Below are 13,746 nucleotides of genomic sequence, written 5' to 3' on the forward strand. Positions count from 1 at the left end.
GACATATCACTACATTACGACCTGGAACTCAGCACTTGTTTCTTGAAACATACACGGTTTCACCAAGGAAATCTGTAAGCCAAGGTCCTGCTGGTCAATACAAACTTTAAACTAACTCGGCTTGATGCAGCCTGGAGTTTCACCTGCAGTGCAGCAGTGAGTTCTTTATCACACAGATTGTGATTGATTGCGTTGTTTGTTTCTACTTTGACTAAAAACTCTTTTTCCCCGACATCTTGACGTGCTGCTCTGATTACCGCACAGCGAACGTCGGGTTTTATCGACCAATCAGTCACCTGCTAAGCCGAATCAGACGGATCCTGACACATCTCATCTTGTTATCAGCTTCTTTCCTAGACATAAAAAAAGAAATCTGACTGAAGGACTCAGACGCAGAAAAACATAAATTCAAAACTGCCTTTTGTGTTGCCCATAAGGAGTTTTTTTCTCCAGACAAAAGACAGCCATGCCCCAAATATCATTAGTTATTTACAGCCAATTAGAATTCAGTGATTTCTTGTTTCCCTGGCAACAAGTCACAGTGACACATCTGGACCTTCATCGTCACCTGGTTAACGGTGTGAAATGGTCACAGTTTGCACCAAAACTCAAAGGTTCATTATAACAAGTCAACACTGACTTCCAGCTTAACATGGGACATGAACACGGGTCTCCTGTGTTTGTTTGACCCTTCCATCCACCCCTCCTCCTCCACACGCAGACTTTCTTGCACTACGTCACCTAACTTCTAAACATGGGAAGCAACAACCTGCTTGCACAGAGGACCAACACGCTGGTGAGGGCGGGCCGCTGTGCGTGTTGTTTCAAAGCACGTCCTCTTGGCACACGTAACACGTTTGAGCTGCTGATTGCAGCCTTTTTTTAAATGTCCCATTTCTCAGCAGCTGTTGTTTGTAAAACTGCAACAAAAGGCAGAAACGTTGCTTTGGCTGATTGATTGTAATCTCTGAAATGATTTTAGTGAGTGCTGTTCTCTGTTGATTTTAAGTTACTGATCAGAAAGATTAAACATCATGTGGAACACCAAAGCAGCAAAAACTGCTGACTTGGTGTCTTCTTGCCGTCCTATTGGTGTGTGTTTATGTGTGTGTGGAGTCAGAGGTGGTTGTCATTACACTACTTAATTAGAGAGGTGACAAAGTCCTCATGCTGCATGAGTAATGGAGGGGATAGTGCAGCCCATCAGGCCCAGAGCACATGATGACTCTCATCAGCAAACTCATCCCTGCCTCCTGACCTTTCATCAGTTGCAAACTCATCAATTCCCCTTTCTCCCCTTCAACAGAAACACAGGACGAGGGACTACTCTTTATTTGCATGGCAGGTAACGTCCAGAGAAGCTGCAAAGGATTTCACTTAAGAGATCCTGTCTAATCAATGAGCACTGTCCTGCTCTCAGCATGAAGGAGTGGATCGATTTAGTAATAAATCAAGAGTGTGGCGGTTCTTGTCAGCTCTGCTGGGTGATTAAGAGTCTTTCAGCTCATTGTGATGGTTAACGGCTCATAACTTCACTGATTTGGATCAGTCTCATCAGCGACAGATAAAAACTACCCGCCCAGCAGCAAACAGCAGACAGACACAGCTAGCAGCTAGCCAGTGAGCACAGCGGAGCATTTAGCTGCTAAAGAGCCTGATATTTTCCTCAGGAGTGGGTGGAGACCAAAAATGACCCCAGAAGAAGTTAAACTGTTCACTGCAAATACTGCATAAGGCACTAATGTTTCCCCCAAGCAGCCAAACAATCCATTAGAGAAGATTTAAAGAGCAACTTAAGACCAGCTGTAAATGTTGATTTTGCTGACCTCCGGTGGTTTAACGTCTCACCTCAGCAGTGATGAATTAGTGTAATTTAAGGTACACAGTGACATCTCTTTAAGCACACCAAGCTCTTCACAGCATGGCAATAAACAGGGGCAAAAAACTTCAACTTTTCAAATGCAGATGGTAAAAAACTAGAGCTGCAATGGTCAGTTTATGAATCAACTGGAAGAAAATTAATTGTATTTTGGTAATCGCTTAATCATTTCGGTCATTTTTCAAGCAAAAATGTCAAAACTTTGCCGGTTTCAGCTTCTTAAGTGTATGGACTTCCTATTTTTTTTAGTAATTTATGATAGTAAATGCAAAGTCTTTGAGTTTTGGTAGTCTAAGACGCTGGATATACAGCAGTGCATCGTGTGAGCAGAGGTACTGTAGTTGTTGTTAAGCTGCAAAGCGCAGACTACCATCTGCATCTCACAGCTAAAAATGATTATCACGGAAGCAATACCCGCCGATCCTGCAAGCCACTGGTTTAATGTGCACTGCCTTGGTACAGCATGCATGTCGATTTGACAGTTTTTACAAATATAGACGATAAGGAATTTGTCATCCTCCGCCCCAGCTCAGAACCTCAGGCTGCTAATGTTTGTGGTATTTAAAGGCTCCCGCTGAGAGCCTATGTTTCATAACCAACTTCAACAATCACTGTTCACATTCTAAATTGTGATAAACATGTGTGAGAGATAAATGAGGAGTCATATTTTGTCATTTTCTATCCTCCAGCGGCCCTTATTCCTGAAGAACAGCGTGTTTTAAACTGTTTTTTCAATGCAATAACACCCTGGAGTTCAAACCGGGGCTACTCTTTCTTGAAGCTCACAAATCTTTTGTGCCATGCAATTTTGTACCTCAATGAGTTTTATCTTCACAGAAAAATCATTTGAGATTCTGAGAACATCTTTCAGTCTGTAAATGGCAAAAAGCTGCAACACAGAGAGAGCATTTCCACACACCTCCACACTGTGTATTCAACAGAGTATACTGCAGCAGCGCTGCAATTATAATGGCACTAAACTGTCTCCAATTTAATCCAATACATTCCAACAGCACAACAAACCTACAGCCTCCAAAATTACCATAGATTTCACCATAACGAAAGAACACCTCTCATAATCTCAATGAAAACTGACAAGCATGTGACAAGAATATGACAAGCTTCATAAAGGCTGGATTTATTCTTGCACTGAGTAGCTGCAGTTGGTGTACCTCAAGAACTGGTAAATCAATGTGCATTTAAATAACGTTGCACAAGAAAGACGCCGTCCAAGTAGATGGAGTATTGTCAGACAAAGGCTGAAATACATTTCTCTGCTCAAACAGCTCGCAGAGAGATAGGATCTAAATCGAACCAAGAACACAAACCATTTAAGACAAACTCGGGATGGAAATACAGAGGTCAGACAGACTCTTGTTTGAGGTCTCAAGGAGAAATAGTAAAGAAAGTTTACCTTATAAGTAAAACACCAACAGTGTTTGAAAAGCTAGGATCTGAAATTGACTTATAAGATTGACTTAACATCATCCTACATATCTGTGCCAAGAGATGCTGAGAGGTTTTTATAAAAAGTGCAAGAGCAAATCTAACTGCAACTTACATAATTAACAGTCTGCACAAGCTGTAGCAAGTGACAGTTTAAGGACGTGAGTATTGATTTTATGCAACACATTAGCTTTGCAATTCTAGCTTCGTTTTCCAGTCCGCAGGACGCTGCTGTTCAAATATTACCCTGAGCTCTACTCCAAATCTGAAGAAGCCCCTGCAAGCTAAGCACAGCTCAACAACGCTCAGGTACCCTCAGCTTCTATGTACTTTCATGTACTTCGAATAATTAGACCTTTTTCATTGCACTTGAATTGCAGGCTGTATGCATTGACCCCTGGCACCCTCTTGATGTTATGTTTACTTGTAATCAAACATAATTTTTAATAAAGGGCCGTAAAGGGGGTTTTGTGTTTGTTATTCCTCTTATTAGCTTGCAGAGTTGCAGATTAGAGTCAGTGGATTTAAAGGTAGACGTACTGGACAATATAACCAACATGTACAAGGAATCACAGCGTTATTTTCTCAGTAGCTAATGCAAGTTACTTTTCAATGGCAGTAATCCTGTAATGTAGCAAGTTACTTTTAAAAGTGACCTTACCCAACACCGGTTCCCGGTAAGTTTTGTTTGTTAATTCTGTGAAACAAAAGAAACTTTTGGATGTCACGGACAGCTTTGTGGAAGGGCACCATGACACTGTTAGACTTTTTATGTGTGAAAAAATAAAAAATGTGTCTTTATGCTGCTCATTTAAGGCCAACGGAGTGGCAGGTCTTTTTGTACAAACAGCTCACCTCATGTCAAATCTCCCAGTCACACTTCTAAGCGCATCATGTCATCGTTTCAAGCAAATCACCTTAAAACCTCTGAATTGAGGCCCTGAAGGATTCAGAGCGGTGAAGCAGCTCATCCTGTCAGTCTGTGAGACCAGTGCTCGTGTTAGCTTAAGCAGCTGCACAGCAGAGCTGTCAACAGCAGCGTTACATGATAGACGTCATATTGTCATTATTCCCATAACTGTCCAGCTACAACAACTGGTATCAATAAACATAATGACATTTTTTAATGTAGGTCCTACGTAGGTCTCAAATACAGGCCTCTACTCTACCAATGAACAAACCTGCAACAGCATTGAGAACAGAGAGGAAGTGAGGGCTTTCATGTGGTCTGTGACCCAGACTGAACCTTGTGCTCACTGTCTGCAGATTAACATTGTTCTCACTCATGGTTCCAGGTCTTAGCTATTAAGATAATGAATTGCTGCTGCTCATGTTTCACAGATGCTCGAAAACCGCTCCTCCAAAGCTCTCCACAAAATGTCTCACATAAATTGAAATCTGGCTTCCTCTCCGAGCATCTGGGCTGACGCTCCTCGGGAGGACGGAGGAGGAGACGACTCGGCTGCCTGTGATTCAGGATGAAACCTCATATCCATTTTGCAGCTGAGAATGTGAAAATGGAGGGATTTGTTGAACTCGGAATAATGTGAAGGTGTGATAATGTGCTGTATAACGCCTTGTCCTGGCAAACAGGAATGTAATGAAAGCAGAGGAATTTTTGATAACGCGCTCTGTCTTTGCCGGGGTGCTGATACCTGAAGGATAATGGATTCCATGTTGGTGTGACCCACACTGATAAAGCTATCAAAGAACAAATCAGTGGCCCAAGGAAAAACAAATAGTGTCCTTCCAAAAACGCTTATCTCAGACATGCGTTTGGGGGAGTGCAAAGCTGGCTGGTAGGCATTTCATTACATATGCAGACAAAAACAGCCTTCCTATTATTGGAAGAGGGAACTGATCGGACTGGGCTAGTGCTTCTATCTGGCAATAAAACAGTTACATGAAATGGGATCTCTGGTAGCACTGCAGAATACCAAGTAAGTTTCCTCTTTGTAATGGCTCAGAGTGTTTCTATTTCTCAGGTTTATAGCACCATGAAACGCATGCAATGAGCTGCCTTACAGTGCCTCACAGACCGAGGAACAGTTCAACACAAAGAAATAAAAATGGATTAAAAGAAGAAAAACTTCTTTCATATTTGTCTTTCAAGTAGAAAGTTGCATTTATTTATCATTTATTGTTATTTGCTTCGCTAATGCGTCTTAAAACGTGGCATCAGGACAGGACGCTGTACAACAAACTCTTCCATATGAAGACTACAACACAGCAATTCTATCGCTATTTAATGTCTGTATTTTTAAGCGCCTGTTTTCTTTCTTATCCTATCTGTTCATTCATCTGCACTGTATATCATTATTTCATTATTCATATAGTGCAGAAGCGAACAGATGAAGGAAAAGGATTAAAGAAGCAGTGATAAAACAAAACATGAAAAAGTGAAGTGAGTAGTGAATTTGTGCAAGAGATTTTGGTAAATCACATAAGGAAAGGAAGAGCTAACCTTTACAGTAATCTTTTACATTAATGCATTTCCTAAGTGAAAATAAATTCACTGTAACCCTGAATAGAATAAGAGAGGTATCTGTGTAAAAATAGGAAATAAACAAAGCCATTAGCGATAAGCAGCCTCAGTGATTTGTGAGGATACTGAACCTGTGTCTTTAGGAGAGTGACAGAGCTGCACAGCTAATATGATGGAGTCACACTCAGACGCCTAATGAGGGTCAATTAAGTGTAGGTGTCTGTAATTGTGGAAACAAGTGGGCAACAGTTTGAAGGCAGACAACTTCAAAAGCCGCTCGCACTCTGCCAATCTCATCTTCACTTCGCTTGGCTGCATTTATGTAAATATCAAACTGATCTGAAAATGCCCTAGAGAAAAAGAGAGACTTTCCACACCTGCACCACTCAGGAGGTTACCTCAAAGCAACATTATGCAAGAATCCATATTTTTTGCAGTTTGGCACCCAATTCACTTTTCCACTTCTGTCACATCCAGGTGATTTACAGCAGCTCCAACCGGGACTCTAATGTGGATTTTAAGGATAAAATATTGTCTGGTTTTCCCTCTGATGTCCTCCAGCTGTTCTTCCTCATTTACAGAGTTTCCTGACAGCTTCATTTGCAAAAGTAATCCCTCACTGCCATTAAATGTAGCTGCTATTAGCTCAGTTAGCCATGAAGCTAGTGCCTCTATTAGCTGACTCAGCCAGCCACAGCGCTCCTTGCCAGCGTTGCCCACTGGATCTCCCTCGCCTGATGCTGAAAACCTCCTCCTGGTGGTCCAAGAAGCTCCTGTGCTGGCGGAGTGAACACAAATACTCTCAGCTGTAGTCCAGGCAGAGTCAGCTAACTGCACGGCTAACTGAGCTAACTAGCTGACAGTAGCTACATTTAGCAGCAGTTAGCAGTTACTCTAGCAAGTAGAGCTCCACCAGGTTATTTTCTCTGTAAAATGGTACCCAGTTTCATGAAAGTCAGTGATTAAAGTTCTGAAGTTTTTGTACAGTAATCATTGAGACCGGCCTCCAGAAACACGATAAACGGTAAATTCATCACAGTTGGTGCCCCAGAGCAATATTTTCCAAGGTACTGTCGCTGTCATAATTTTTGGAAGGTGTGAATGTGGAGTAGGTTTGAAATAGAAACACACTGAGAATACCAAGCCAGCTTCGTCTTAGCTCAAGATCACTAGCTGGTGGTGTGTGACGTGGTGCAGAAAAGCATCACGCATTCTCGCCAGAAGACGTACCTGTTCTGCTCTGCAGCTTCCTGGCCTTCGTCACCCACCTCCTCACCATCATCTCATCTCCTCGTCAGCCCTGCAGATATACTTAACCAGCCCATTTCCACTTTGTCAGTTCATCCCAGTTGCTTTAATGGTTTCTTGCATCGTGCTTTTTACATTGATGGCCCTGCACCCTCCCACCTGCATGCTTATCTACCTGCCTGTTACCCAGGATGAGATATTCGATGGGGTATGAGGGCTGATGCCATCCTCCTTGTTGGAAAAATGACCAAAATGCATCCCCTTTGTTAACCTGCCACCTCTCCTCTCCTTCCTCTCTTAGCAGAGAGGGTGCAGAGGCAGAGGGCTTGTTTAGTTGAATACATTCGTCTAGTCTGCCTGACTCATCGATCCTTTATCTGACTGAGCTTTGTGTGAGTTAGAATCTGTGGCCCTGACCAGGACTCTGAAGTATCAGTGGTCTAACTGTGTATTGATGAATCTGTGGTGCTGTCCGTGGTGCTGAAGTAGCAGACAGAATCTTAATTGTGCCTTTTTCTCTCAGTCTGTCAGTTTCATCTTGGATCAATAATGTTATCTAAGCTTTATACAATGAATACTCCATTGTATACTATACTGTAGCTTATGTACTCCATAGAGTCACCCTCATGATCAAAGTGAGAGGTAGCACTGTGAAAGAGTAGGAGGATCATAGAGACACACTGCTGCCTCTTCCTATAATATTTCTATCATTATTCTGCACTGCTGAACATACAAGCCCAGACAAAGCCACCTCTTAGGGGAGACACGACCACAGATATGGTTTTTCCTATGAGGTTAGGGTTAGTTTTATGTCGCGTGAGGGTTTGGGCCATGCTGTCTACCTGCCTGCCCCCCCACACCAGCCTGTAAGCCTCAATGCATCATTAGACCACCGAAATCAAACTGCTGCATTCTGATCAGTGCCCGGCTGCTGCTCTGCCTCACCGCTGTGAACGTTTCAAAAACATACCATTGCCTAAAAAACTAATCTTTAACCAAGTCTTTGATCGCTCGAGTTTGACAGTTTTAACTTGTCTCTACTGTCAGCCCCTGCTGCATCCAGTGAGCATCAAAATCAGACTTAGTCACAACAGATTCAGTAATTTGCAATAGAAATATTTACAACCAAGAGCATTTTAGAGAACTTAGCAGGTAGGGTTAGCGTTAGCATTAGCTATTAGCTTAATGTTTTTGCACAGTCTTAGCTTATTGCATTTTTAAGCTAATGCTAGTTTCATGGCTGTCAAAATATGAATGGACCATTTATCTAGTACTGATATTTACTTAATTATTCATTGCTTATTGCCAAAGTCATGCTCAGTGCAAATTAAAATCTGTTGTCTGTATGATGAGGAAACCACTATGCTTTAATTCAAATGGCCCTTTTCACAGAAGACATTTTGACATGTCGCAGCAGGAAAAGCAAAGGTGTAAAGAATAATATTAATGGTCTGAATGCTGTACGCTGGCAACTATGGAAAATTGAAAATAACTGAATTGGAGACAACGAAGAGATACAAATCAATATCACACACACACACAAACACACTGTAACCAGCTACACATCTAACTGCAAATTGTCTCATCAACAGTTGTCAAATGCAGAGACAAACTATGCAAATATAATTGGAAAAATGAGATAGAAAATGTATTTCTAAGGACATTTACGGAGAGCAGGGCGCCTGACGATGGTGCAAAATATCCATCAACATCTTCAGAGCAGCAAACAGTGCTTTTCTGAAAAATGCATTACACTGGATGTTTGTTCAAAACTGTCAGTGATGTTCACACATTTCTTAGTCTGTGTCAGTAGCTTTTGTCCCTGCACAGAAGCGGGATGGCTTTTTCTGAGGCAGACAGGCCATTTCGTTGGGCAGGAAACCTACAAAGTGGCCTGCTCACATTTCTTTCGGAGTGCTGCGGAGCAACGCGTTTCCTGCTGGGCAAAAGTGACATCGATCCTCCCTTAGCCCTGCAGCAGGAAGTTCTTTCAGGGGAATCAATGGAGGAGCTCATTAATCATTACTGTAAGGTAAACAGAGGCTTGTTTTGCTACTGTACACTATTTTGTTTATCTCCAGGCGAAGGCAAACACAGATGATAGCCTTAGCTGACCAGGAATTGACTAAAACCAACACAGGTTCATGGTCTCTGTCCCCCGCAGAGAGAGGGGGGGAGGGGCGCACGTATGCAAACATGACGTGACATGAAAACCAAGATGTCTCATTCACACTTTATAATCGCAGCTGTACAGTTTCTGTTAATTCCACTCGTCTCTCATTTTGGCTTCGAGGCTGCACGCCCCCCAAAAATTTCCCCTTTCATCTTTTCATCCTTTGTGAAAATCAAAGTCAGGCGACAGAATGAGGTAAACTGTGGGGTCTGCTTGATTCAGTGTTGGATGAGTCAACTTGAGACTCAAAAATGCTGCTTGTGTACGTGCAGAAAGGCGCATGAGTGTGTGTGTGTGTGTGTGTGTGTGTGTGTGTGTGTGTGTGTGTGTGTGTGTGTGTGTGTGTGTAGTACAGTATGTGGGTGTGTGATTGGATTTAAGTCACTTGTTGGCCATAGAAACACAAACGTTCAGAGATATCTACAACATCTTACAGGCAAAGTCCAACGTAGTTATCAGTTTAATGCCGCCTATATGTTTTTGCCCTGAGGGTTCTCTTTTTGTGTCAGTGTATAATAAGGAGGACAGTGTTTCTGTTCTTATGCCCAGCACGAATAAATCTACAGTCACTGCCTCTTCATCAAATTACCAAACATCCATGAGAAATACCAGATTTATGCAAACGCAGAAACAATCTGACCCAGCGTGCTCCTAAAGCTTCACTCCTTAATTGGAAATCTGCATCCTGAGACAGACTTAAGATCAGCCCACACTACTTTTACATACATTCAGAAGAGCCGATATATACACAGTTACATCTGTTGTAGACAAAAGGAAGGTAAAAAAAAAAAAAAAGAGGAAAATCGAAGGTGAGCACTTTTTGGATGTCCATTAGTGCAGAGCAGGAACGTCTGTTTGATTGGGTAATTAAGCTAAACGCGACAATTCCCAGACAGACTCTGGCATGTCTTGTTCCAGGTTTCCTGTGCCATCGCAAAGAATAGAAAATAAGAGACAAAAGGCAACAAAAAACTTGGCGTCTCTTATGAATAATGCAGGAATCTCTCCAGCTAGTCATTAACAACAGGCACCCTTCCTAACCGATTCATCAAAATCAGGCCAGTGGTGTATCAGCTATAGCCTCTGAGAGTCTTAAATCTTGATCTTTATTAATTGCATCCTTAACCTGCCAATCTGTGTTATTTTTAAATGTCAGAGCAGAGTGACAGCAGTGTTTTCAGCTGCTTTCAGAGGCAAAATACTCTAACAGAGCAACCTTTCGTCCAACAGATTAGCACATATATATAACAATGTGGGATATTTGTAAATGTGTTTTATAGCTGCAGTGCCGTAATTATATAAGTGTCTTGTAAAGCTAAGTGCCCTTTTATGATTTTAAATCATTTATTACAGCCACTAAGTGTTACTGGCATTTTTTGTACAGAATGAAAGTATAAGTGTCTTTCAAATGATATTTGCATGGGATACTCAATAGGCTGCATTCAGCTTGTTTACAATCCAAATGTGCAGAGGTGTACGAAGCATCCATGGGGTGAAAGTTAAACTAGACTAATGCCTGTGCAAGAGAGCCTGAAAGCTTTAAGATTCCTGGAAACACATTATCAGAGCCACTTAAATTAAAGCATGTCAATAGAGGGGCAACAGCACATCCGCTGCAACATTAGCAGGGAGAACAAAAGAGAGGCTGCAGAAAGCAGAGCAAATTTAAGCTCCCATTCAAGCACAAAGGTTTGTGTTTGATAAATGAATCCATTTGCCTTCACAGCGGAAAAAGTGTTTGCTCTGAATTTGTGCATCAGCTTGTTTTGTGTACCGACTAAGTGCCGCAGAATGAGAGTGAAAATGAATGAGTTGCTCTGTTAATGTTATATAATCCTTTGGTTGAAAGGCCAAGTACATTGATTTTACAGTTTGGGCAAAACAGAAAGCACACAGTGAAATGGAGGAAAAGAAATTCACTTTGACTGCCCAATAGTTTCCAAAATATCCCACTAAATCTGTTGCTGATTGCATCGCTGCTTGTGAGAACACAGTTCAATATACTACTGGCATCATCTTGACCATTAGTGGTTATTTTCAGGTGGTAGCTTCACCATCTGGGTTGCTTTCTTTCATGAGGAAAAGCAGATTACAAACACGAAGCATGAAGCAACAAGCTATTTGGGTCTCAGTGCTTTCAAGGCTCTTAAATCATATATATTCTGCTGTTTAATATATAATATAATGTCTTTTTAATGCCCCCATCAGGAGGGGAAATTCTGCTCTATGAGTTTCAGTTCTGAACATATAATTCAACATTCAAACGTGTCATTTAGAGGCATCCTGAACAGGGTATTTTCACTGAGCTGCCATAACTAAAAGATGTCTGAATGTGGCAAAAAGATGAGCTCGTGGGAGGATGGTTTGAATTGGAAAGGGAACTATTAACCTCTATCATGAACAGATGATAGACTCTCAGCTATTCCCATTCGCTCAAGGTGTTGCTGCTGTTGTCGTTGTTTTGTGTTATGTCTTCATATTTTTTTGTATTACGAGGTCATCTGGCTGACAAACCGAGTCCAGGCATCTTTGGATTTTCTTCAGATGAAGCTCAAAGTTGTGCTGACAGTTCTCTATGACATATCCTATTCACCCAACTCTTCTTCAGCAAATAAAAAAGTAAACACCTCCATAGATCAGAACCTGTAATTAAAAAGCCTCTAATGAATGGCTGCATTATAGCACTGTGCACTCTCTTTCACCCATTCACTCACAGAGCTACCATGACGGTGCTGGCCTAAGCATCAGGAGCAACTTAGGGCTCAGTGTCTTGCCCAAGGACACTTAGACAGGTGGGACAGACATTGAACTGCCAACCCTGCTGTGATTAACGCACGACCCAGTCCACCTCCTGCGCCACATGAACACCCTGGCAGGACAGCTGTCCTTGATCCAGGCTGTCCTGAAGGTTCAGGAGAAGAAGAGCGTCGCTTTGACATTCAGGAAAGGTGATGGACCGGCGCGCAGCGGGGTTATGGTACGTACCCACAGCCCGCCGGGCGTCCAGGACACCCACAACAAGGGCTGCGCCTCTGAATGTGGAGGCCGTAATTAGGATGCAGACACATGCTCCCCAAATGGACTATGGAAGCCGTTACATTAATTCTGAATCAACTGGCCATTCTTCTTCATTTCCAGCCTCAGCTGAACGCTGTGAAGTCTGGCGATGACACGGCTGACATCTCTCCCTGACATCATTTTGTGTGTCTCTCCTCAATAGTCTCCAATGAATAATCAGACGCCTTCATGAAAAACACATGCACTTAAGTGCATTCACACAGGAGCTGCCCAGCACTCCAACAGCTGTCCACCAGCTGTTGAATGCCTTGCTCAGAGGCACAACAGCGCGATGGAAAACTGCCTGTTTTCCCTGCACAGATTTTCCACAGAGAGGACTCAAAGCAAGAGGACTTCAACACAAAAGCTCATTTGCGCAACCAGCAGGGCCTCCCCTTTAAGTGGATATACGATAGTGATATCTCACAAATGGAAAATGACGATTAAAAAGGGAAGTGAGAGAAGAGGGATCTCTTTAATATTTGCTCCTATAAGCTCCTCTGCAATGAGCTGAGCAGCAAATTAAAATGAGAAAACGTGATTGATAGTTTAATCAGGATTGCTTCTGCATGGTACAAATTAAATGCACTTTTCTACATTTAGCAAGTTATTTATGGATTGCTGATTGGAAAATGGGGATTTACTGACAAAGGCTGAATTAATTACACATCAAACGTTTAATTAGGCTGCTGGGGTAACTGTAGGTAATCATATAACCTTAAAATAAATCAAATATTAACACTACGTTGGCGCAGTTTTCTTTTCTAACTGCCTCCTCTTTTGACATGTGCTCGGCCAGAGCAAGCATTGTTTTTATTTAAGAGATTGCCAGAAAAAATGACAAATTCACACTCCTGTGTGAATCCGGTTGTTAATTGGGTTTGGACCACGCAGAACAACGCGAGATTACACTCCCGGAGCGATAACAATTGTGCGTGAACGGCTGCCTTAAAAAGTTATCTTCTCTTACCTTTTGGGAGAATTATGAGAGGTGATCAGCCTGGACGCGCTTCCTCACTGCTGTTATGGTGATGGACGCAACAAAAGGCGGGTCAGTGGTTTAAAAATGTGCAGAAGCTGGAGGGAGGAAATTATTATTGTCGCATAGATGAAAAAAAAAAAAAGAAAAGAAAGCGGATTTGAGCCGCTGACCCTGTGAAGCAGCCTGCTGGAGGCAGCAGAGTGGAGAGGTGATGTTCAGCCAAATCCTCAGCCCGCATCTGATGCTCAAGTCTCTCTTTTCCTTTCTTTTAAATCGAACATGCTGTCACCGTCATGTGACCATTCCCCGCCGTCCAATGCGCGCCCTACTACTCCTCCATCCACACACGCCAAATAGTGCTGCAGCTTACTGTGCAGCTTTTAACAGCTGGGGGGCAAAAATGCACGTCCGCCCTCCACACTTTGCATAAAACTGGCTGCCGCCGTGAATGCATGGCAAGCAAAAAAAAAAAAAAA

At 42.4% G+C, this 13,746-nt stretch overlaps 1 protein-coding gene across 1 annotated transcript in view; it reads right to left on the reverse strand.

Moving 5' to 3' along the window:
- rap1gapb (RAP1 GTPase activating protein b) overlaps positions 1–13,513 on the reverse strand; it is a 96,523-nt gene extending 83,010 nt beyond the window's left edge. Inside the window, exon 1 of the mRNA XM_070958609.1 lies at positions 13,259–13,513. The gene's annotated coding sequence lies outside the window, so the exon portion shown is untranslated. The remainder of the gene's footprint in view (positions 1–13,258) is intronic.
- Between the last annotated feature and the right edge of the window lie 233 nt (positions 13,514–13,746).

This window comes from Chaetodon trifascialis, chromosome 3 (assembly GCF_039877785.1).
Source record: "Chaetodon trifascialis isolate fChaTrf1 chromosome 3, fChaTrf1.hap1, whole genome shotgun sequence".
Lineage (NCBI taxonomy): Eukaryota > Metazoa > Chordata > Actinopteri > Chaetodontiformes > Chaetodontidae > Chaetodon > Chaetodon trifascialis.